The 25,722-nt window shown below is 42.7% G+C and overlaps 1 long non-coding RNA gene across 1 annotated transcript in view; it reads left to right on the top strand.

The window, feature by feature from the left end:
- LOC138371280 (uncharacterized) overlaps positions 1–25,722 on the top strand; it is a 200,946-nt gene that overhangs the window by 118,842 nt on the left and 56,382 nt on the right. The window contains exon 4 of the long non-coding RNA XR_011230387.1: positions 14,614–14,733. This is a non-coding gene — a long non-coding RNA (uncharacterized lncRNA). The remainder of the gene's footprint in view (positions 1–14,613; positions 14,734–25,722) is intronic.

The following is a 25,722-nucleotide window of genomic DNA, read 5'->3' as shown; positions in this document are numbered from 1 at the left end:
TCCCGCGTTCGACCCCTCATTCATGTTCACCTGTCTGGTAAGATATACGCCACAGGTAAGATATACGTCACAGGTAAGATATACGCCACAGGTAAGATATACGCCACAGGTAAGATATACGCCACAGGTAAGATATACGCCACAGGTAAGATATACGCCATTGGCCACATCAATACGCCACTAGAAATGTAAACGCCACAGGAAATGTCTACGCCACTAGCAAAATATATTCGCCACTGGCAAGAAATATACGCCATTGAGAAGGTATATGGCGTTGCTAAGGGATATGCCGCTGGCAAAATATATCGTCACTAAAGATATATGTATCACTAGCAAGAGATGGGATGCTGACTGGGGAAGAGACGGGGTGCAGGCTGGGGAGAGAGAGAGGGTGCTGACTGGGGAGAGAGAAAGGGGGGGATGTGCAGGGGAAGAAGAAAGCGGGTACAAGCGTTCGAGGCAGAACGCCTGGACTCCCAGCCACAGTATTGCTTTCTACCCATGTGGTGGTGTAGTGGTCTAGAGTGTGGGTTTGGGTGTACCAAGAATGCAGGTTCGAATCCTTATCGGGACTCCTACTGATTTTCTGATTTTCCCATTAATACTTCACGTTATTTCTCTGTAACAGTGTAGTGCTCACCCATAAAGATCAACTATTCGGGAGAGCCCCTCTGTTTACCGGGAAACAAGGGGAGATAATAGAGAGAGAGAGAGAGAGAGAGAGAGAGAGAGAGAGAGAGAGAGAGAGAGAGAGAGAGAGAGAGAGAGAGAGAGAGAGAGAGAGAGAGAGGGAGAGAGAGCAGGATAATGGCGTCTGAAGATGACAAATACCTTCCCAGAACCCGGCCTCCAAAGTCACAACCCCTTTGATGGGACGTTCTATATCTGGCCGCTTCGGTTCTCTTTGAACGTCTCCAGAGTTTTGTAACGAGCTGAATGAACGCAGGTGGGACGGTCAAGTGAACGTGAAGTGAACTCTCTCTCTCTCTCACACTCTCTCACTCTCTCTCAGGAGTCTCGAACGTCCTTACTCTCATTCCTAACACGAATTAACACGAAGCAAAGGGAAAAGAAAAATAGTTTCTCAATGAGGAGAATTTTATGAGATGAGTGAGGCGTGTCTGTGAAGAGGAAGAGAAGTGTGAGGCAATAATGAGCAAATGCAAAGTCGGATTACAATGAACGGGAATAATGAGTATGTGTTGCGTATATTGTGTGGGTATGTTGGATCACCTGGTGTTGCTCGAGTATGCTGTAACAGCTAGAATGAGGAAATAGGACATTGCTATACCCAACAAACTTAGAGTATAGTATTCTGATGTAAGTTACTGTTATATGTGTTATGTGTCTGGGTTATCATATATGCGGCATATATTATGTCTACAATATATTATCCAGAGCCTTATACACATACTATATTTGCAAAGTATAGGACCCGAATATCCTATATCATAATGTATTCAAAGTATAGGATCAGAGTATCCTATATCGTAATGTATTCTCAGGATAGGACCTGTGTAATCTTGAGGTTATCTTGAGATATCTTGAGGTTATCTTGAGTCTATTAATCTATTTTCATAGTATAATTCGTCTCTTAAAGGTTATATATAATAGTACCCTTGTATGTACAAAGTTCTACCGGGTTAAGCTAATGCATTTAGTGTCAAGATTATGATATATCTAGAGTATTATATGTTCCGTATATTCGAAGTATAATATACCAAGATACGTATATAATATAGTACGCCTGAATATGTTTTCCTGGTGAGTAATTAATAGTTAGCATACTTTATGCTTAGGTGTGTTATACTCTGAATATATAACTGGTATTGAAGGGCCCAGAGGAATATACGCTAACAAAGATGTAGAATATTCACTTTACATCAGAGGTAAGCAAATTGTGGTATACTCAGAGTATATCACAGGACGGTGTGTGACCGAGTGCTGTTGACAAGGGTTTAAAACATACTTCATATCATACATGTATGTAGCGTTGTTATATGTCTCTCTCTCTCTCTCTCTCTCTCTCTCTCTCTCTCTCTCTCTCTCTCTCTCTCTCTCTCTCTCTCTCTCTCTCTCTCTCTCTCTCTCTCTCTCTCTCTCACTCACTTTAACCCGATTTTGTATTCTTTCTGAGCCTTTTACCAATTATCACCCATATTATATATTTACCCATTTTGTGACGCAATTTAAGTTACTTATAACCCATTTTTAAGCACATTTTGACTCATTAATACCAATCTCCACATTCTCTCTCCCAATTGACAATTGGTAAAACATTGATGATTTTCGTGACGTTGGGAACCTTTAGGAGCTCGGGCTGTACTCACATCTGTACACACAATGAATAAGAGTCGAATCAGAGGAAGAGTGCCGGAAAGAGATGATCCGAGAAATGGCCGCTGGAATTCAATTGCATAAAGTGTAAGGTTATAAAAATGAAGTCAGCTGGGCGATACACAATAAAAGAAAAAACTTATCTGAAACAACTTGAGAAGAAAACCAAGGAGTGGATATATCACTAAAACTCACTCCTCAATGAGTTGAAATGAAAACTCACTCACTCCTAAAACTCCTTCGTTACGTATAACGTCAGCAAGATGCTCTAAACACATCTTTAGAAACCTCAATAAAAAGGCATTCAGAACTCTTTTTCACCACGAACGTGAGACCATCCATTGACTATGCAGCTCCGTCGTATGATCTTCAAAAAGACCCACAAAGAAACTTCAAAAAATAAAGAGGTTTTCAATGAGGCTCTTCCAAGAATTACGTGGAATGAAACAAGAATAAAGATAATAATAATAAACGATAAACAAGATAAAGAATAAACGATAAACGATAAAAAAACACAATAAAGAAAAAGAAATAAAATTACGTCGAAAAATTGATTAGCTGAAAAAAGGAGAAATATTTTCTCAATGAAAATTATAGGTGTGAGAAATTTCTCATTTAACACAATATTAGTAGATGTAGAAGACACATAAAACAGGTAGATAGTAGAAACCATCACAATTCCCAGCTTTAAAAGTAGATATACAGCCATGTGGGTCGGGATCCATCGCCTTAGAGGACCGGTGGCTGAAAAGGCGGGGTACAAGAGCCGAAGCTCAGTCCTGCAGACAAAATAGGTGAGTAGCAATAGGTGGGACATGACCCCAGCTTCCCGGAAGTGATCAATACTTAATGCATCATCCACCTGCCTCCTCTCCCTCTTTTCTCTCCCTCTCCTTCGTTATCCACCCCTTTCTCTTCATCTCCTTCGTTATCCACTCCTTTCCTCTTCCTCTCCTTCGTTATCCACTCCTTTCTCTTCCTCTCCTTCGTTATCCACCCCTTTCTCTTCATCTCCTTCGTTATCCACTCCTTTCTCTTCCTCTCCTTCGTTATCCACTCCTTTCCTCTTCCTCTCCTTCGTTATCCACTCCTTTCTCTTCATCTCCTTCGTTATCCACTCCTTTCCTCTTCCTCTCCTTCGTTATCCACTCCTTTCTCTTCCTCTCCTTCGTTATCCACCCCTTTCTCTTCCTCTCCTTCGTTATCCACCCCTTTCTCTTCCTCTCCTTCGTTATCCACTCCTTTCTCTTCCTCTCCTTCGTTATCCACCCCTTTCTCTTCCTCTCCTTCGTTATCCACCCCTTCCTCTTCCTCTCCTTCGTTATCCACCCCTTTCTCTTCCTCTCCTTCGTTATCCACTCCTTTCTCTTCCTCTCCTTCGTTATCCACCCCTTTCTCTTCATCTCCTTCGTTATCCACTCCTTTCTCTTCCTCTCCTTCGTTATCCACTCCTTTCCTCTTCCTCTCCTTCGTTATCCACTCCTTTCTCTTCCTCTCCTTCGTTATCCACCCCTTTCTCTTCATCTCCTTCGTTATCCACTCCTTTCTCTTCCTCTCCTTCGTTATCCACCCCTTTCTCTTCCTCTCCTTCGTTATCCACTCCTTTCTCTTCCTCTCCTTCGTTATCCACCCCTTTCTCTTCCTCTCCTTCGTTATCCACTCCTTTCTCTTCCTCTCCTTCGTTATCCACTCCTTTCCTCTTCCTCTCCTTCGTTATCCACTCCTTTCTCTTCATCTCCTTCGTTATCCACCCCTTTCTCTTCCTTTCTTTCGTTCTCTACTCCTTTCTCTTCCTCTGTTTAGTTCTCCATCTTTTTCTCTTCCTCTGTTTAGTTCTCCACGTCTTTCTCTTCCTATCTTTAGTTCTCCACGTCTTTCTCTTCCTATCTTTAGTTATCGACGTCTTCTCTTCCTATCTTTAGTTATTCACGTATTTCCCTTCGTCTCCTTCGTTCTCCACCTATTTCTCTTCCTCTCTTTCGTTCTCCGCACCTTTCTCTTCGACTACTTGGTTCGCCTCTTGTTTCTCTTCATTTCTTTATTTCTTCTCCTTTCTCCTCTTTCTCTTTTTTCTTATCTCTTTCTCTTCTTCATCTTCGTATCCCTCCTTTACTTCCCACTTCTTTCGTCTTTTCATTTTATCTCTTCACTTACTCTCCCTTCTCCTATTCTGCTATTATCGTCTGTTCCTTCTCTCCCACCTATATCCTTCCTTCCTTATCTAGTTTTTGCTCTCTTCTCCCACATTTCTTATCTCTGTCTCTTATCATTTTCGCCCTCATCTTCCTCTACTTCCTCCTCCTTTTCCTCCTCCTTCTCCTCCTCCTTCTCTTCTATCATTTCACCTTCTTTTTGCTCTTCTTTCTTCTTTGTGTTTGTCTTCGTTCTATTCATTATCTTCTTCTCCTCTTTATTCTTGACTTCTCATCTTCACCTTCTTCATTTTCCTCGTTCGTTTCTTCGTCTTCCATTTCTTCTGCTACTTCTTGGTATCTCTCTTCTGCCTGTTTCTCCTCTTTCTCTCTTCTGTCTTTTATTCTTCCCATTCCTTTCATTGTCCTTCTCTTTTCTGTCTTCTATCAACATTGTTAATTCTTCCTCTTTCACATATTTTTGTTCTTTTCTTCATTTCAGTCACTTTCCTCTCCCTTTTTTCCTTGTGTTCTTCATCCCTTCTCTGTTTTATTTCCCATTATCTTTTTTCTTTTACTTTTTCTTCCTCGTTATCTACTTCCTTTTTTGTAGTTCTTCGGTTCACTTATCTACTTCCTTTTTTGTAGTTCTTCGGTTCACTTATCTCCTTCTTTATTCTTTTTTTGTTTACACTTTCCATCCCATCTCTATCTCGTTTTCTTTCTCATCTTCCTCCTCTCGTCCTCCTCTCTTCTATTCCATCTCCACTTCTTTCTTAGCAACGCATCAAAGCACTATTCCTGCATAAAGTATATTGTGGTGCAAAAGCATGCAAGAGCATTGGTGATCTGCTTATCCTAGACACGAGAGAGAGAGAGAGAGAGAGAGAGAGAGAGAGAGAGAGAGAGAGAGAGAGAGAGAGAGAGAGAGAGAGAGAGACAGAGAGACAGAGAGAGAGAGAGAGGTGTAAGTCGGTTATCAGTCAGTCAATGGACACCCAGTCATGTATTTACTTAGTTGACAGTCAATCATTCAGTCAGTCGGGCAGAGAGACGGACATACACGAATACAAATAGACAGACAGACAGTTAAAAAAGACGGTCAGCCTGTGCGGTAGTCAGTCAGAGAGCCAGCCACTCAATCAGTCAATGAAGCAGAGAGGAGCGAGTATTGTGTTTTTATCTCTTTTTTCTGTTTATCTCTCTCTCTCTCTCTCTCTCTCTCTCTCTCTCTCTCTCTCTCTCTCTCTCTCTCTCTCTCTCTCTCTCTCTCTCTCTCTCTCTCTCTCTCTCTCTCTCTCTCTCTCCATCTATCTACTGGTTCACTGGAATGCCACAAGACTAGTTCCAGACCTAAGAGGCATGAGTTATGAGTTACGAGAGAAGGCTACAGGAATTGAACCGCTTGTACAGGTCCTAGACGTGTGGTGTGAGGGGGGTGGGTCCTCTCTCTCTCTCTCTCTCTCTCTCTCTCTCTCTCTCTCTCTCTCTCTCTCTCTCTCTCTCTCTCTCTCTCTCTCTCTCTCTCTCTCTCTCTTCCCCCACTTTGTGTTTAAACCAAGCTGATGTTCCTAATGAATCATCAAGCTAAAAGCTGTTATTCTTCATTAAGCTCATTCGACTCCTGACTGTAAAACTCCTATTATAATGAGTTACATTATTCAAACTATTGGTAAATAACTATCAAGTACGGCAGAAGATGAACTAGCAGTCAGCCGTGTACCTCACAGCATCAGCTGACTTCATGGGATGGGATGGGATGGGATTAATTAATGAACGCCGATAGGGTGAGGTTCTTCAAAGGGCGTTGCCAGTATGTTGATATTGTTAGCTGAGCTGGATGTTCAGGATGCTGAGACAGATGTGGGAGGAGGGGGGGGGGATATCTAGAACATTATCTTTGTGTATATCAGTGAGGGCCGCCGGCATCTCTCTCCTGTGTTGAAGGCTCTGTTGCAAGTTCAACAAGAACGGGGGTCATGACTAGACCCATCATGCAGGGCTCTCCAGCTCGCGCAGATTTCTGATAAATGATGGGAGTAAAGCCAAGCTGGAGAGCGGTGTGCATACTTAAGATGAGAGCGAGCTTATGCTTCGAGTAAGATGTGGATGCTTCGTGTAAGATGTGGATGCTTCGTGTAAGATGGGGATGCTTTGTGTAAGATGTGGATGCTTCGTGTAAGATGTGGATGCTTCGTGTAAGATGTGGATGCTTCGTGTAAGATGTATATGCTTCGTGTAAGATGGGGATGCTTCGTGTAAGATGGGGATGCTTCGTGTAAGATGTATATGCTTCGTGTGTGCTCCGTGGATATTGAAGAGTCAAGAATAATTCCCAAGACGTCAATTTCCCCACTGATCACTAGGGTTTGACTTCACATTTGAATATCTGTCCAATTTACAATATCGTGTTTTCTCATTATCATCATAATATGTGCTCTTTCCGTCGCAAATGTGACTTACTGTCACCTTGTGCCAGGTAGACATTATACCTGGCAGTGTGTGTTTGAATAATGACCCTTGGAGCAGTTGGTATTTCTCATTTTCCACGTGAAAAGGTTAGAATGTAGCCATCACCAGAGGCTAGAGCTTCAGGAATTAAGTGCAGTAGCTCGCTGAAATAGACATTCCACAACGAAAGGCCAAGCACTCAATCCTGCCGTAGCTGGAACCAGTTATGTGGCCTTGGCAATCGGCCCCATTGAGGACTACTATTAAAGTTATGTGACACCAGTGATACCATGTGCTGGAAGATTTGCTTTATTAGTTTAGTGTCATTTACAATCAAAAAGCAATTTCGAGTAAAAAAAAAAAATACAGCTGATTTTGGAGTTATTATAGGAGATATCGGAGGCCTGGTCGAGGACCGGGCCGCGGGGACACTAAGCCCCGAAATCATCTCAAGATAGATCTCAAGAGATCCAGTGACGGATGCCGCCTGGTAAAGAGCTTTAGCAAAAGGTCAGGAGCAGAACGACCTTTAATAAAGCCAAATTGTCGAGAGCGTATTAACCGATCATAGTCGAAAATGGCTGTCATGCTGAGAGATTAATATCTCGTAAATTTTGCCAGTAATTAAAAACAGGAACACTGTAGTTACCGATTACTGAACGATTCTTCCTTTTATGGACAGAAACTACATCAAAATTCTTCATTTGGGAGTGCCAAATTCTTTGAGCTAGGCTAGCTTAACAGAGGCCTGTGACATGCAGGTCCAAGCTACAGCGTGTATACCTGTGGAACATAAGAACGTAAGAACAAAGGTAACTGCAGAAGACCTTTTGGCCCATGCGAGGCAGCTCCTATTTATAACCCCCCAATCCCACTCATAAACATGTCCAACCCTAAGGTCTAGAATTAGCCTTATCCGGTCCCACTGCCTTTTAAAAGTTCAGTGATAGAAGTAAAGTGTGGACTTCAACCTGTCAAATAACCACTATAGAACACGTTAACGCAGTGGTTGGATCAAGCTGTTGAGAATGGTGTAGCAGGTCAACCTTTTACTGATTGTAACAGAACGATTTTCTCAGTTTAGTTAGATTGGGTGCTCAGATAAATGTCTCTTGTCAGACTTGAAGCAGAGACCACCAGTCTTTGGATGCCAACGTTTCGTGTTGCATGTTTTTCTTCCTGTTTCTGATTCCCGTATAGTACAAAAGGGAACATATAGATCCCCCCTTTTTGAACTGTTTTCATTTGACGATTTGCTTGTCTGTGAGAGTTGATGTTGTGGGTTAAATGAGGAGTTTTATATTTCTACCATTCCTTTTGTATTGGACTCACCTGTCGCCCCTTCAAAGGTAAACTCTCTCTCTCTCTCTCTCTCTCTCTCTCTCTCTCTCTCTCTCTCTCTCTCTCTCTCTCTCTCTCTCTCTCTCTCTCTCTCTCTCTCTCTCTCTCTCCCTCTCTCTCTCTCTCTCTCTCTCTCTCTCTCTCTCTCTCTCTCTCTCTCTCTCTCTCTCTCTCTCTCTCTCTCTCTCTCTCTCTCTCTCTCTCCCTCTCTCTCTCTCTCTCTCTCTCTCTCTCTCTCTCTCTCTCTCTCTCTCTCTCTCTTCATTCCGACAATCCTCTTCGTGGTAACACGAGCATCAGTAGAGAATTTTTGTGAAAATTGAGAAGAGCGCCACTCAGATGGTATTTATCGCTGGCCACAGCAGGTGGAACAAAGAAATGGAACCGATTCTCTATTCCACAACAGGTGCGACCCTTTGTACCATTGCGATGGTTCGTCGATATCAATGGTGGAGAGGGAAGCTGAGTATTGTGGGATGGTGGTGTAGTATTGTGGTACATACCACTGGATCATCCTCTTCCCACTCTCACACCAGTTGCACCTTCTTCTCATCCTGTCATACTCGCCCCCCACTCTCAACCTCCCCCACCACACCCCCTACACTCAATATCTCCCCCTACACCCCCACTCACCCATTAAAGTTTGGCAACATTAAAGAGTTAATAAGCCAATAGACTAGCAAGACATACACACACACACACACACACACACATACACACACACACACACACACACACACACACACACACACACACACACACACACATACACACACACACACACACACACATGTAAGACAAAACAGCAGCTTCAGCGACTCATCCGCCCACGCACAAGAACATGATATACAAGACGTTTCAGCAGGAAATATGAAAGCATGGCTCCCCCTGGGAAAGGGCTGAGAGCTCTCAGGAACACTCCGGGTCTCACAGTGCATTATTTCCTCCAGAGAAACAGAGAACGTTTATAGCCATCTTGTTCCTAATGTTTTGGAAGGGGAAAGCGCCAAGCCATTACGACTATAGCACTGGGAAGGGGTCAGGATAAGGATTTTGAGATGGGACTAGGGGGGGGGGAGGAAAGGAATGGTGCCCAACTATTCAGACGGTTGGGGATTGAACGCCGGCCTGCATGAAGCTTTCAATCCACGACTGTCCAAGTGGTTGGGCATCATTGGAGGCTTCCAAGATGGTGTAAGCTACTGACTACTACCAAGATGGTGGTTAAGGCTTCTGGCTATTCCCAGTACCCAATTCTCAGGTCATAGAGGATATTATTTCATCTTAAAATCTGGTAGTGATGTAGGAGGCTAGTGATTTCTATCAAGACTCAATGTGACATGTCGTAAAGGTGTTGTTGACTAGTACTTAGATAGAATACTCATGGTGTAGTGACCCAATCATCATGTCATATTGTCATGATATGTAAATTGTTACATATTGAGATACTAATGACGTAGAATCCATACTGACGCCTACTAAAACTGTTGTATTTGTTGTATTTTCCTTACGCGATTTGTAGAATTTTAAAGGATTAAAATTTGTTTTGTGTGTGCAACTAATAATTTACTAAATGGGAGCAATAGTAACCTGAAACATCTGTTTCATACGTTAAGACTATAAGTCTCTCTACTTCACAAGCTGACTTAAAAACCACAAGTCTCTCAGCTTCAAGGGTTGACTAAACACATCAAACTTCAGCTCCAGGAGTCAACTGAAAAATCCCCAACTGTTTCGTCAAGTGTTCCATGCTGTCAACGTCTCTGAGTTATAATGCATCGTATTCGTGAAATAATTGATCGCGATCCACATGTTTCGAGAGTGTGAGTGGCACTGGGGCCTTACCCAAGCACGGGGTGCGGGCCCCAGGGAGGGAGGACATCACCCTAGGGAAGACCTTGAGGGAGATCCTGCTCATGGGGAGGAGGAAGACCTAGAACCCCTTGGGGAGAGAGGTCTTACTGGAGGATGAAGGGGGTTGGGGGAAGAGACGTACATTTAAAGGAGAGTGGGATGGAGGCAATGCCGTTAAAGGAGAGAGAGAGAGAGAGAGAGAGAGAGAGAGAGAGAGAGAGGGGAGAGGGGGAACTATCAGGAGATAGCTTCAAGCCATTACGACTATTTAGCACTTGGAACAGGTCAGGAAAAGGATTTAAGATGGGGCTGGAGGAAGGAACGGTGCCCAACCACTTGGACGGTCGGGGATCGAACGTCGACCTGCATGAAGCAAGAACGTTAGAGAGAGAGAGAGAGAGAGAGAGAGATAGAGAGAGAGAGAGAGAGAGAGAGAGAGAGAGAGAGAGAGAGAGAGAGATGGAAAATTCGAGGGATGTCATTACTCGCGGGATCCGAAAAGCAAGGAAGGAAAATAAAGAAAAGGGAAAACTAATAAACAATAATCAAGTAAGCAAAAAAAATGTCTTCCAAGAAAGGTGGATCTGGTGTTTTCTCGCTTGTGTTTTATGCTAACTAAACCCTCATTATTTTTTCTAGCTTATTCTAATTTTTTTTTTTGTAATCACTGTATTTTGTCTACTTCTCTGTCTCACAATTTTAATTTATTCTTCTATATGTATAAATATAAATGTCTGTTTCGTCGAGTCTGGTCTTCAGACTCACCCAATTTTGCACAGTAATTGCTGGTGGATATGTGCCCAACATAGGCAGATTGGGGGGTTGGTACATTTAAAGCGAGTACTATGTGACAGTACGAAAGACACTACCATGGTGAATCTTGCAATAGTATTATGGCTCGACTCTGAATTATTATTTGTTCTTACTATATCATAAAAATCTGGATCCCCGCCCAATTCCTCCTAGAAGGGAAAACCAGCCACAGTAAACCTTCTTCACAAAGTCTGAATAAGTGAAATGTTCGTCTACAAGTCCGTAGACTTTAACGTTTGTTTAAACAGTCGTGAAGTCAGATACTGACTTTGAAAGCAAGTGTTTTAGGCGACATATTTGCATTCTGGGCGCAATCGTTTGTTGACAATGATGGGAGAAGGCGTGTGTGTGAGTAGGGAGAGAGGTGATAGTGGAAGAGGTGTGTAGGAGGGGGACATCTGGAGGCCGTGAGAGAATTTGTTCTCACCTGGTCGACCTGTATTGAGCCTAAGGAGTGGATATATAGCACCAGGTCCTATATTACTTGCTATAACATAGGCGATAAGCTGTAAGCTGGCCGTTGGTAGTTGGAGGAGAGTGTTTGACATGTAGAGCTTCAGCTATCTCTAGTCTTCCATTTGTCGATACTCTGCCTCTCTGGGAAGTCAAGGAGAATGCAAACTGGATGCCGACGAACTTTGTCCAGTTATCACTCCCATTGTATACTCCACAGGAACGTCGGTGGAGTGAGATCCATTTCATCTTGTTGGGGATCAGATTCCTCCAACAGGAATCAGATTCAAGCTCCAGCATGGAATCCCTCCCGTTTCTTGGGATCAAATTCCTTCCCTGGAATAGCAGACGCCTTTTCCGGAAGAGAATGGGTTCAATCCTTGGGAAACACCATCCCGTATTGGGATCTGATTCCTCACCCAGATCACATACCGTCGGGGCAGGGAACAGATCCCTTCCATAGGAGGATCGAATCCCTCCTAAAGAGATCTGATCCTTCGGGAAATCAGGTCTCTCTTCTGGGATATCACATCCCTACTCTGTAAGATCATGTCTCTTCCCTAGGAAATCAGATCCCTCTGGGAGATCAGATCTCTCCCCTGGGAGATCAGATCCCTCCCTGGGAGATCAGATCCCTTCCCTGGGAGATCCGATCCCTCCCCTGGGAGATCAGATCCCTCCCCTGGGAGATCAGACCCCTCCCCTGGGAGATCAGATCACCTCCCTGGGAGATCAGATCCCTCCCCTGGGAGATCAGATCCCTCCCCTGGGAGATCAGATCACCTCCCTGGGAGATCAGATCCCTCCCCTGGGAGATCAGATCACCTCCCTGGGAGATCAGATCACCTCCCTGGGAGATCAGATCCCTCCCCTGGGAGATCAGATCCCTCCCCTGGGAGATCAGATCACCTCCCTGGGAGATCAGACCCCTCCCCTGGGAGATCAGATCACCTCCCTGGGAGATCAGATCCGTTCCCTGGGAGATCAGATCACCTCCCTGGGAGATCAGATCCCTCCCCTGGGAGATCAGATCACCTCCCTGGGAGATCAGACCCCTCCTCCGGCAGGATCACGGGCAACAGACGAGGGCAAGAATTGCAAGCGTCAAATAAAACTTTCAAGTGAGAATTAATGGTCTTCAACTTTTGCATTTGCCAGGATTTAATAAAGTAGAAGTATGAGAGTCGCTTGAGGGCAAGGGGGAGGTGGGGAGCCGCTTGAGTCGGGTGGAGCAGTCACTTGAAGTGTCGCTTGAAGTGTCGGTGTAAGAGGGAGGGGGGGGCGTCACTTGAGGTAGGGGGTATTGGAGGTTGGAGGTGTCGCTTGAGGGGGAGGGTGTCACTTGAGGTGAGGGGGAAGGTGTCACTTGAGGGGGTAGTAAAGAAGGAGCATACCTAACAGTACTGACCTGACAGTGCCTATGGGTAGGTGAGGTCTAGCTCTTAATGCCCCCGCCCTATACGAGCCTTGTTGCTGTAGCTTAACTTATAAATTCTTTGTCGAATGTGGCCTTAAAGTTGTGGATGGAGGTGGCTTCCTCGACTTATGTTTTCAGTACATTCCACTTGTTGACCGCTCGTATATTTCGTGACGTTTGGTCAACTATGCTTCCTGCATTGTGTTTCTGCGTTTCCTCTTCATAGTCTCATTTCTCCCATTCCCATCTTTATTACATTGCACTTGTTGGGGGTTAAACTCAAATAGCCATTTGTCTTCCCTGTTTTGACGTTTGTCAAAATCTACCTTCAAATCTGTGCAATCCTCAGTTTCTACATTCCTCATTAGTTTTGCATCATCAGCAAACATAGAAATGAGCTTATTCCTTCGGGTAGAACAGTTACATAGATTATGTTCAACAATTGTACCAGGACCGAGCCATGGGGTCAATAACCTCCAGCTCGACAACTCTCTGAGGTCATTTGTTTCCTGTCCATAAGGTACACTTTTTATCCAGAGCCTTCAAAGATATCCCAGTAAGCTTCTCAAGCTTATACACCAGCCTTTCATGAGATGCAACGCAGTCTACCCAGCCTTCCATTTCCTATTTTTTGTTGGTGACTTTGCCATTGAACTCCATTAATTTCATCTCTTAGGGTTAAGTAATATCTTTGGGTATGTTGGAGGAGGTGAATATGGAGGTGTTGGAGGAGGCAGTGGTGGAGGTGAGGAAGATGAAGGTGAAGGAGAAGACTGTGGTGGTGGAGATGCCTGAGGATACAGTGACAGGTGAAATGAATATATTCATCAAATAATTCACAATCGTTAATATTCTGGTATGGGTAGAAATGATGGCTGTAAACAGCATATAACCACCTCAGCAGGGGCGTCTAAAGATATCATCTTGTCTATGAGTCTCAGCATCACTGTTGACCAGACCACACATTAGAAGGTGAACGGACGACGACGTTTCGGTCCGTCCTGGACCATTCTCAAGTTTATTTGAGAATGGTCCAGGACGGACCGAAACGTTGTCGTCCCTTCACCTTCTAGTGTGTGGTCTGGTCAACATACTTTAGCCACGTTATTGTGACTCCTCACTCAGCATCACTGGTTCATACCTTTATCTCGGTTAATATCTTTATTGACCTTTGTAAAATACCTTCCAGATAAATAGTATCTTCATCTCTAGTCAAGATCTTTATCATTAATATCAATGTCTGAAGAAATTGGGTCTACGATTCATTGCATTTACTGAGTCTTCACAAAGGGGTTTTTCTCGATTAATATATTTTCAGAATTCCGAAGTTTTCTCTTTGGATATCTCCCCAGAAAATGGTCTATGAAGTAATATGCTCTGGGCCTCGACTGATGCTAATGTCTTCCGTGCAGACAAAAATGCTCATTTAAGATAATATCCCGAGCCATCAGAACTACTCTCTCGAAGTATAACGACGGGCCCTCAGAGGTGCACACACACACACACACACACACACACACACACACACACACACACACACACACACACACACACACACACACACACACACACACACACACACACCAGTGGATTTCCCCAGGATTCTGTTCTCGGACATAACCTGTTTTTATATATATGTAAATGACGATATTTTATTGATGACCAGACGAAGGAGGCTTGATGCCTCGTGTGTGTGTGTGTGTGTGTGTGTGTGTGTGTGTGTGTGTGTGTGTGTGTGTGTGTGTGTGTGTGTGTTCCCTGCAACACCAGTTCACTTGACAACCTGGTAGTTAACAACATTCTCCTTCCTTCCAGGAGGCCCCGGGTGAAGGTCAAGATGCTGCTGCTGTGGGGTCAAGACTTCACTGGTCCATTCACTCTGCAACATTAACTACTCGACCGGTTATATTGCTCCTGGAGTAAGGAGACTGCATGGTGAGTTAACTCTGTGTTAGTGGTTGTCTCTCTCTCTCTCCCACCTCCCTCTCATCCTCTTCTCTCTCTATATATTCCTCACTCGTCTCCTTCTCTCCCCACTTTTATTTTTGTATATCTATATTCCTCCCATTTATTCATTCTCTTTCTACCTTCTCCATCTCTCGCCCGCTTTCTGGGTTACTCCATAATCCACTTACCTGCATTCTTATCTCACAAATTGCTAATTCCTCCCATAAACCAGGTTAGTTGTCTTACAACTTTCTTTCGGTGTTCAGCACCACTTTCTCTCAGTCATACACAGTCTTAGTCATACACAGTCTTAGTCATACACTGTCTTAGACATACACTGTCTTAGTCATACACAGTCTTAGTCATACACAGTCTTAGTCATACACTGTCTTAGACATACACTGTCTTAGTCATACACTGTTACACACTATCTTTGCCATACACGGCATTTTCCAAGCATTTTGTTCCCTCTCCTTTTCAATAACAAATGTTATTATGGTGAACATTTTAAGGCTCGCGTTACCAAGGTTGTGGGACTTGATCCTGTCAGTAAAAGCGAGATGCAGACACCAACTAGTAAGGCAGACAGATAGCAAGACAAGCAAGCAGACAGACAGCTAAACTAGTTCAAGAGCAGCGAGTCTGTTCACACGACAGTGTGTTCGCCAGGAGAATGCTGCTCCAGGTCTTTGATAGTGAGGATCAAGCCGATTCCAGATCCCTATAGTCACTCTTGCTCCCGATACTGGCAACAGGAGGAGTCTGGTGGGGACTGGAAAAGCCAATACAGAAAGTAAAGGGTTTTTGGTGTTGGGGAGATACAGGGGCCACGAGATGAAAGGACCAGGCGAAGATACGTTTGGCAAAAGGGTTGGATTCAGGGGGAGAAAGGTATGCAATATCAAGAAGAGGTTTATGCAATCCTCAGGCTTTAAAAAAAAAGCCTTTTCTAAATCAAAACTGCAGGAAAATAGTAAATGTAGGCACTTTAACGTGATATCTTTGCCATAGCTGCCATATCAAACGTGATATGGCAGGTTGTGTTACAGGCACAATTTGGATGGTGTTATGGGATAGACATAGGGTAAGGGTTGGGTAAGTTAAATGCCATAAGAAATATTAGCAATTATTAAAATCGTTCCATGAGATAGTCATGGAATAGAGAGTGAAATATGAAGTGTGATTAACGTGGAGTTTTGTAATCATTATATTTTTTCTGGGAGCCTTTTCAGTGCTTCTCTCAGAAAATTATTTTTCTCAGAAAAGAAGGGAGGGGAAAGCAAGAAGGGATGGGAGAAGGGGGAAGAATGAAGGGGGGATGTAGACAATAAGGATGAGGACAAGGGAATGAAGGGGATAGATGGTGTGAGAGGGAATGAGGAGAGACCCGGATGGTAAACGGACATATCAGACTGCTTGATAATATTATGGTGGGGAAGTATGGTATGGCAATAAGGGAAGAGAGGGCGAGGAAGGGGTTAAAGGGAAGATGTCGTGAGAAAGGGAAGAAGACAAACTATCCCAGGCACCCCCTCCCCCTTTCCCTCTCTCTCTCTCTCCCGGCACAAAAAAAGAGCCCCTCTCACAAGACAGGAGGAAAGAGAGGCGACTGAAGTGAACTTTTCCCATTATCGAGCTGCCAATACTCACACCCAGTGTGTTTAAGTGCCCAGAAAATGGTCCAACTTTCATGTTTTTACTTAATGAACTATTGTGCCATTTTAATTAGCTAATTCTGGAATATTTTGGATGTGGTCGTGATTTTTGTTTCTACTTGGAATTTTGCGGTTTGTTGATGAATGGGGCTTGTGATTTGGTGTTTGTTTTGTTTGTTATCTCGTGTTTGTCATTGGTGTTTATTTGTTGGTGATTGTGGACTCACTTGTTGGTGATTGTGGACTCACTTGTTGGTGATTGTGGACTCACTTGTTGGTGATTGTGGACTCACTTGTTGGTGATTGTGTACTAAATAATTTATGTTTCCTGGGTTAAGCTTCGGCCATTTTGTCCCGCCTTTCATCTGTCAATCAACTGAAGTACTCGTTCCTAAGCCTATTGGGCTCTATCATATCTACATTTGAAACTGTGTATGGAGTCTGCCTTCACCACATCACTTCCTAATGCATTCCATTTGTTAACTGCTCTGACTGTGAACAAATCTGTCTAATGTCTCTGTGGCTCATTTGGGCACTCTATTTCCAGCTGTGTTTCCTTGTGCGTGTTCCACTCGTGTTAAATAATGTTTTTATCTACCCCTGTCAATTTCTCTGAGAATTTTGTGTGTGATACTCATGTCTCCCCTAAGTCTTCTGTCTTCCAGCGACGTGAGATGCAATTCACGAAGTCCTTCCTTGTAACTCATACCTCGTAGTTATGAGGTATACCACCATACAAGTCTTGTGGCGTACCTCTGAACCTTCTTAAAATTAGTCTTATGCTTTATTAGGCATGGACTCCATGTTGAGGCTGCATACTCCTGACATATGTGGCATACAGGGTTCTAAATGAGTCCTTGCACAAATTCCTAAAGGCAGTTCTGATATTAGACAGCCTCGCACACGACACTGATGGTATCCTTTTTATGTGGTCTTCGGGAGACAGGTTCGATATGATTTCAACTCTCATACAACAGACAGTATGATTCTTCACTCTGCCTTTTTCATGGAGGTTTTCGTCTCCCATTTAGTACCTTGTATGCCCCTAACACGCCCCCTCAGCCCCCGACCCCCATTGCCGACACCACTTCTCACACACCTCCTGACTCTCACAACCTTTGTAAGGCCAATATCTGAGCATATTTCAGAATACGCTTGGTTAAAAGGTGGAGTCCAGGAGCTAGAGGACACCAAGCCTCAAGCACACAAAAGTGAACAAAATTATAGGTGAATACATTCACGCTGCCGAATTAACTTGCCTTTCCGACCCAAAATTTAAAGAAATAAGACTCCATAAATAGACTTTGGGGCAGTTTGCAGTAGTTGGGGCAGCCAGTTGTTAAGGGCGGAGGAACCTCCTGTTTTCCCCAAACCTTTGCCTTTTTCAAGACCCAATTAGTGAGTGTTTACGTTGTAACCAAGCTGTGTGGTGGTCTCAACGAGGGTGTAAATTACGGGAGAGTGTCTCGTATTGGCTTACACTCTGCTGGAGGGCCTCCAGTGGCACTCAGATGTGTAGCGGCATTCTGCAGCTTTCCCTAAAAAAAATAATAATAATTCCTTTGTTATAGAAATGCGTATAACCCCTATTCTAGTTCCTGGCGATTTTCATGGCATGAAATGAAATCCGGGATGTGTTTTCCGTAGAGTTCTGAAGTTACTCGAGCCGTTTATTGTGCATTTTCTTGATTAACTTTACACATTTACGGAAATATATTTATGTCGAAATGTAAGACATGTAATTCTACAGATAATTTACGAAAAAGTACAATTCCAACTTGTCCAAAATAAATCGACTGACGAAAATATTGTGTAAATAAATAATAATAATAATAATAATAATAATAATAATAATAATATTAATATATTAATATTAATATAATAATATTAAGAGGGAGAAGGGGATATAAAAAAATAGTTTTGTGATGATATAAACTTGAAATAAATGGAGCGTGTTTTACCCTGGTGTTTGTGAATGGGCTGGTGTGTGGATTATAGTGTGTGTAAACAGGGAAATGTGTGTGTGTGGGAGTTTGATGTGAGAGTGGGTGTGTGTGTGTGGGAGTGGCGAGTGTGCGCGTGTGGGTCGATGTGTGTGTGTGTGTGTGTGTGTGTGTGTGTGTGTGTGTGTGTGTGTGTGGGAGTGGCGAGTGTGCGCGTGTGGGTCGATGTACTCACCTAGTTGTGCTACACAAAAGTGAACAAAATTATAGGTGAATAGATTCACGCTGCCGAATTAACTTGCCTTTCGGACCCAAAATGTGTGTGTGTTTGTGTGTGTGTGCGTGTGTGTGTTTGAGTAGGTTAGAGTGCGTGTACACAAGGGAGGGGGTGTCGGAGAGTGAGTGAGTGTGTGGGAGTGGAGGAGAACACTCATGTGACTGCTGAGTGGCCAGTTCTCAACTTTCAGTCGACTGTTGTTGTTGTTGTTAAAGATTTAGCTACTCAGGACGAAGTGTCCATGTAGCACGGGCTATGGTGAGCCCGTAACTCTGTCGACTGCTATTCAGGGTTAATGAGCGTTCTGCGTGGTCTCTCTAACATCCATAAACATTTGTTTATCATGAGATATCATGTTTATCACGATATCAAATACCACCATCTCACTTTAATCCTTCCGTTTTATTTACTACAATTATTTCTTGCATTTTCCGTGCCTCGATCTGGCACTTAATTACCACCCTAGACTCTTGATCGTGGCCCTTTACATTTTATTTACCTTGAGTATTTTGTACGTCGGGATCATTTCTTCTATGTTTCTTCTGTCTTTCAGTGGTGTAATATTCGTGTGCATATATATATATATATATATATATATATATATATATATATATATATATATATATATATATATATATATATATATATATATATATATATATATATGCACAACTCTCCTAAACACGAGAGTTAAGTATACAACTTTAGAACACTTTCCCACCAGGAGACTCGAACCCTAGCCAGCACAGAAGCCTTCCAGCAACTGGCATAACAGGTACGCCTTAACCCTCTGCACCACCGCTCAGACTGAGCGGTGGTGCAGAGGGTTAAGGCGTACCTGTTATGCCAGTTGCTGGAAGGCTTCTGTGCTGGCTAGGGTTCGAGTCTCCTGGTGGGAAAGTGTTCTAAAGTTGTATATATATATATATATATATATATATATATATATATATATATATATATATATATATATATATATATATATATATATATATATATATATGTTTCATTGAATATGACCGCATATTCTGTATTTATTATTTTCTGGTTTAGGGCTTCTATCCCTCTAACTATTTTCTTAGCATCAGGGCTTAATTGAAATAGGAGTTCTCCAAAACTCATTTTCGTACTTTAAGGTGAAGAAAAGAAGTGATTTACTACAGAGTGTATTACACTTATTTGTATAATTTGCACGACGTTTCGAACCTCCATGGTTCATTCTCAAGTGAACAGATCTTACAATACTAGTTGATTTTATACCCGCATTAGGTCAACTAGTATTGTAAGATCTGTTCACTTGAGAATGAACCATGGAGGTTCGAAACGTCGTGCAAATTATACAAATAAGTGTAATACACTCTATAGTAAATCACTTCTTTTCTTCACCTTAAAGTACGAAAATGAGTTTTGGAGAACTCCTATTTCAATTAAGCCCTGATGCTAAGAAAATAGTTAGAGGGATAGAAGCCCTAAACCAGAAAATAATAAATACAGAATATGCGGTCATATTCAATGAAACATGTTTGAAAGAAAACCTGCTGCCAGTATACACCAATATATATATATATATATATATATATATATATATATATATATATATATATATATATATATATATAATACAAATTAGTAACGCAACGTATATATATATTAGTTATAATATATATTATAAGTAACGTATATATATTAGTAGCGCAAAAATGTTAAACTCTAACTTTTTAAAGATTAATGTAAAAGATAATATTACATTAAACACTGATATTACAATACAAAAACGATATTTGATATTACAATTAAATACACTGAAACATAGGCAATAAATATTGTTAGTCTGTCAATTATACAAATGAGTATATAATGTAATATATCTATCAACAAATTTCAGTTTAAAAGTGTAAAAGCACAAGGATTATATTCACCACGAAGGGTATGGCATCGCTCGGTGAATATACACTGAGGGTAAGCTTTATTCGTGAGTAATATATATGTACTTATACTGGCGAGTTAGTCAGGTATTGTAGTGAAATTAATAATATTCTAAATGACGCTTGCCTTGAAGTCCAGTGTTACATATCTATCAGTGTTACATATCTATCAGTGTTACATATCTATCAGTGTTACATATCTGCCAGTGTTACATATCTATCAGTGTTACATATCTGCCAGTGGTACATATCTATCAGTGTTACATATCTGCCAGTGTTACATATCTATCAGTGTTACATATCTGCCAGTGGTACATATCTGCCAGTGTTACATATCTGCCAGTGTTACATATCTGCCAGTGTTACATATCTGCCAGTGTTACATATCTGCCAGTGTTACATATCTACCAGTGTTACATATCTGCCAGTGTTACATATCTATCAGTGTTACATATCTATCAGTGTTACATATCTATCAGTGTTACATATCTACCAGTGTTACATATCTATCAGTGTTACATATCTACCAGTGTTACATATCTATCAGTGTTACATATCTATCAGTGTTACATATCTATCAGTGTTACATATCTGCCAGTGTTACATATCTATCAGTGTTACATATCTATCAGTGTTACATATCTGCCAGTATAACATATCAACCAGTGCTATCTAATTTGCAAAATAAGTATTTTGAGATATACAACCTCCCTCAGATCAAACATCCTGTTCTGACCAGGTTCAAAACTAAATTTCAAGTCGAACAGAAGTTGCCAGTGAAAATTTAATACTATAAATATAAAAACACTGAGCTCATGGCAATAATATCTATACGGCCGCCGGTTCGAGGCTCCTAGTGTCCAAGTGAATTAAATAATACTATCCACGATATTGTGTTTTCTTCAATATATATTAAGAAAAATAAAAAATAGCTTCTGGAGGCAAAACAAGACAAGGAAAACACTTTATAAAGTGCTTGTAGGAAGGTGTGTGGACACCTGCTGACGATCCTGTACAAGCAGTTTGGGAGGAAAACAATTAGCTAGTTCGTCAGGGTTTTCCTAACTGCTGATTGTGATTGTTCCTATCATCTTGGTCTAATGATGGGATTGTGTCCTCAGATGAATATTCCTGCCAGTCTTAAACCATAGATCACTACCGCAAGTTGCTCTTAAGGGTGGTGGAGGCCGAAACCGTCAATTATCAAAAGACGTGTTGCGACATAGAGTACTGGGAAGACGGGACACCACCAGCGTAGCTCTCATCCTGTAATTAAACTTAGGTAATTACACACACACACACACAAACACACACACACACACACACACACACACACACACACACACACACACACACACACACACACACACACACACACACACACACACACACACACACAAATACAAGGCAGATACCCTCCACATAACATCAAAATCGAGGACCATTTCCATGATAACCAGATGAGAAGACCATATATATATATCCAGTTGATATCATATAACCAGAAAAGGAGATCAGATAACTAGGAGAGGAGATCAGATAATCAGCTGATGAGACCAGATAACCGACTGATGAGACCAGATAACCAGCTGAGGACCTCAGTCAAACATCAATATATATTCAAGGGGAGATGAAACAGAGCGAGAGAAGGCCCGGTGGGACTGACCCGGGGGTCACCATGTGTTATCAAAGGCTCCATATGCAAGCCGAGACCAGGATATTTCATGTAGTGGCCTTCCAGTGGTTGTGGTGACCTCCAAGAGGTTGTGGTGACCTCCTAGAGCTTGTAGTGGCCTTCTAGAGGTTGTAGTGATCTCCCAGAGGTTGTGGTGACCTCCAGAGGTTGTGGTGGTCTCCTAGAGCTTGTAGTGGCCTTCTAGAGGTTGTAGTGATCTCCCAGAGGTTGTGGTGACCTCCAGAGGTTGTGGTGGTCTCCTAGAGGTTGTAGTTGCCTTCTAGAGGTTGTAGTGATCTCCCAGAGGTTGTGGTGACCTCCAGAGGTTGTGGTGGTCTCCTAGAGGTTGTAGTTGCCTTCTAGAGGTTGTAGTGATCTCCCAGAGGTTGTGGTGACCTCCAGAGGTTGTGGTGGTCTCCTAGAGGTTGTAGTTGCCTTCTAGAGGTTGTAGTGATCTCCCAGAGGTTGTGGTGACCTCCAGAGGTTGTGGTGGTCTCCTAGAGGTTGTAGTTGCCTTCTAGAGGTTGTAGTGATCTCCCAGAGGTTGTGGTGACCTCCAGAGGTTGTGGTGGTCTCCTAGAGGTTGTAGTTGCCTTCTAGAGGTTGTAGTGATCTCCCAGAGGTTGTGGTGACCTCCAGAGGTTGTGGTGGTCTCCTAGAGGTTGTAGTTGCCTTCTAGAGGTTGTAGTGATCTCCCAGAGGTTGTGGTGACCTCCAGAGGTTGTGGTGGTCTCCTAGAGGTTGTAGTTGCCTTCTAGAGGTTGTAGTGATCTCCCAGAGGTTGTGGTGACCTCCAGAGGTTGTGGTGGTCTCCTTGAGGTTGTAGTTGCCTTCTAGAGGTTGTAGTGACCTCCCAGAGGTTGTGGTGACCTCCAGAGGTTGTGGTGGTCTCCTAGAGCTTGTAGTGGCCTTCTAGAGGTTGTAGTGACCTCCCAGAGGTTGTGGTGACCTCCAGAGGTTGTGGTGGTCTCCTAGAGGTTGTAGTTGCCTTCTAGAGGTTGTAGTGACCTCCCAGAGGTTGTGGTGACCTCCAGAGGTTGTGGTGGTCTCCCAGAGGTTGTGGTGACCTCCAGAGGTTGTGGTGGTCTCCTAGGGATTGTAATGGCCTCCTAGGGGTTGTGGTGTTCTTCAGGGGATGTTGTGGCCTTCAGGGGAGGTGTGTACTCAACTATTTCTGCTTGCAGGATCGAGCATTGACTCTTGGATCCCGCCTTTCGACCCATCGGTTGTTTACAGCAATGACTCCTGTCCCATGTCCCTATCATATCGAGTTTTAAAATTATTAATAGAGTTTGTTTCCATAACCTGCTACTTAAGTTCATTCTATTTTTCCACTACTCTCACGCTAAAAGAAAACTTCCTAACATCTCTGTGACAAATAATAATATTGGTAGATAATATTGTGTACTCACCTAATTGTATTGACCTAATTGTGCTTGCGGGGGTTGAGCTCTGGCTCTTTGGTCCCGCCTCTCAACCGTCAATCAACTGGTGTACAGATTCCTGAGCCTATTGGGCTCTATCATATCTACATTTTAAACTGTGTATGGAGTCAGCCTCCACCACATTATTGCCTAATGCATTCCACCTGTTAAATACTCTGACACTGAAAAAGTTCTTTCTAACGTCCCTGTGGTTCATGTGGGTACTCAGTTTCCACCTGTGTCCCCCCCTGTTCGCGTACCACCAGTGTTGAATAGTTTATCCTTGTCTACCCTGTCAATACCCCCTGAGGATTTTGTAGGTAGTGATCATATCTCCCCTTACTCTTCTGTCTTCCAATGTGTGTGTATGTGTATGTGTGTGTGTGTGTGTGTGTGTGTGTGTGTGTGTGTGTGTGTGTGTGTGTGTGTGTGTGTGTGTGTGTGTGTGTGTGTGTGTGTCTGTGCTCTCTCTCCAGCAAGACCAAACCCACGGTTGAGAACCAAGAGCCTTGCAAAGTTGTCCCTTTAATAGTATTTCCCTTACAATTCTTAAACTCTCCTTCAGGAGATGAGGTGGGGATGGGATGTTTCCTGGTTCCCATGACAACCAGGTCTCCCATCTCCCCAACCAACCCTCCAGCAGGCACGGCAAAGTGGTTCCCAGAAGAGAGACCTACTCAACAGGGAGCACCAAGACTCGTTATCTTTCTCTCATGGCAATAAATGTGAATACAGTTACTCGTGCGGATAATTTTTTTAATTAATTAGTAATGTAAGTGCTTCCATTGAGGGGTCATTGAGTGGCTGCTTCGTCAGTGGAAAACTAATCTAACTCATATAAGCGTAAATTAGACTTAAGCTAATCTAACGTAATTTACTCATTCTGACAAGACTGATAAGATCTGAGACTGACCTAGTATATACTGACTCCTATCCAATTTTAACCTAATCTAGCTAAACGAAGCCTAACGTAACCAAATCTAACCTATTCTAATTCAACCTAATCTAACCTAACCTCAATTGTATTCTAAATTAACCAAACCAAGCTGACCCTAACCTGAGCTAACCTAACATGAGCTAAACCTATTCTGAGTTAACTAATCTAAACTAATCTTAATACTATGTAATCAACTCTAAGACAACGAATGTTCCCTCAAGTTGTACCTATAACTAATAACGAAAGTAACGGTAATAATAACGATCAGAATGATGGTATTGGTAACAACATAATTGGCAATAATAGATTCAACTGACACTGGGAATCGGACAACTAATCTTTTAGTAAAGTATTTCCGATTTAAAATTATTATTAATGAAGCTAAATTAACCAATTTAATTAACTCCTATAAACACAGACCTTGTTTTGTTCAGACTGGAGGACACACTGTTCTCCACGTGAACAGTTCGCGGAGAACTGTTCTTCAACCTTGGAAACTAGGAACATATAATCACTCAACAGGCGTTACAGCATCCCTTTAGGGGATGAGGTAGCATCCACTATAGACGCATGAATTCATGCGTTTAGACGCATGCATAAACGCATTCACCCTTAGTATCTAGCCTCCCACTTTGGACAGACAGACAGACAGACGCATTCTCTCCTACAGTATAGATGCATTTATTTCATTGGACAATTTGGATATTTGGGAGATATCTGTGATGCATCTATTGATCAAAATCTATTGATCTGAAATAAGTCAACGGTGGTAACATGTCTCTGTTCACACACCTGGTAACCCATACCTGTGTTAGACAGGTGTGTGGTGAGTGTTGATAGAGGTGTGAGGCACACTTTGTTGTGTGGCACCGTGCCAGTGAAAGGCGTGTAGCGAGAGAGAGAGAGAGAGAGAGAGAGAGAGAGAGAGAGAGAGAGAGAGAGAGAGAGAGAGAGAGAGAGAGGAGTGTAAGGTGGTGTGTTGGGAGGAGGGAGGGGGGTAGGGAAGAGGGAAGGTGATGGAAATGAGAGACAGTGAGAGAGAAGAACGGAGACAGAAGGGAAAGAGGGGATGGGAGAAGAGATGAGGGGAGGGGGGAAGGAAGGTGAGGGGGAGGGGGAGGAAAGGTGAGGGAGGAAAGGA

Source organism: Procambarus clarkii, chromosome 35 (assembly GCF_040958095.1).
Source record: "Procambarus clarkii isolate CNS0578487 chromosome 35, FALCON_Pclarkii_2.0, whole genome shotgun sequence".
NCBI lineage: Eukaryota > Metazoa > Arthropoda > Malacostraca > Decapoda > Cambaridae > Procambarus > Procambarus clarkii.
Note: the sequence above shows the minus strand (reverse complement) of the source record. Positions and strands in the feature narration are given on the sequence as shown.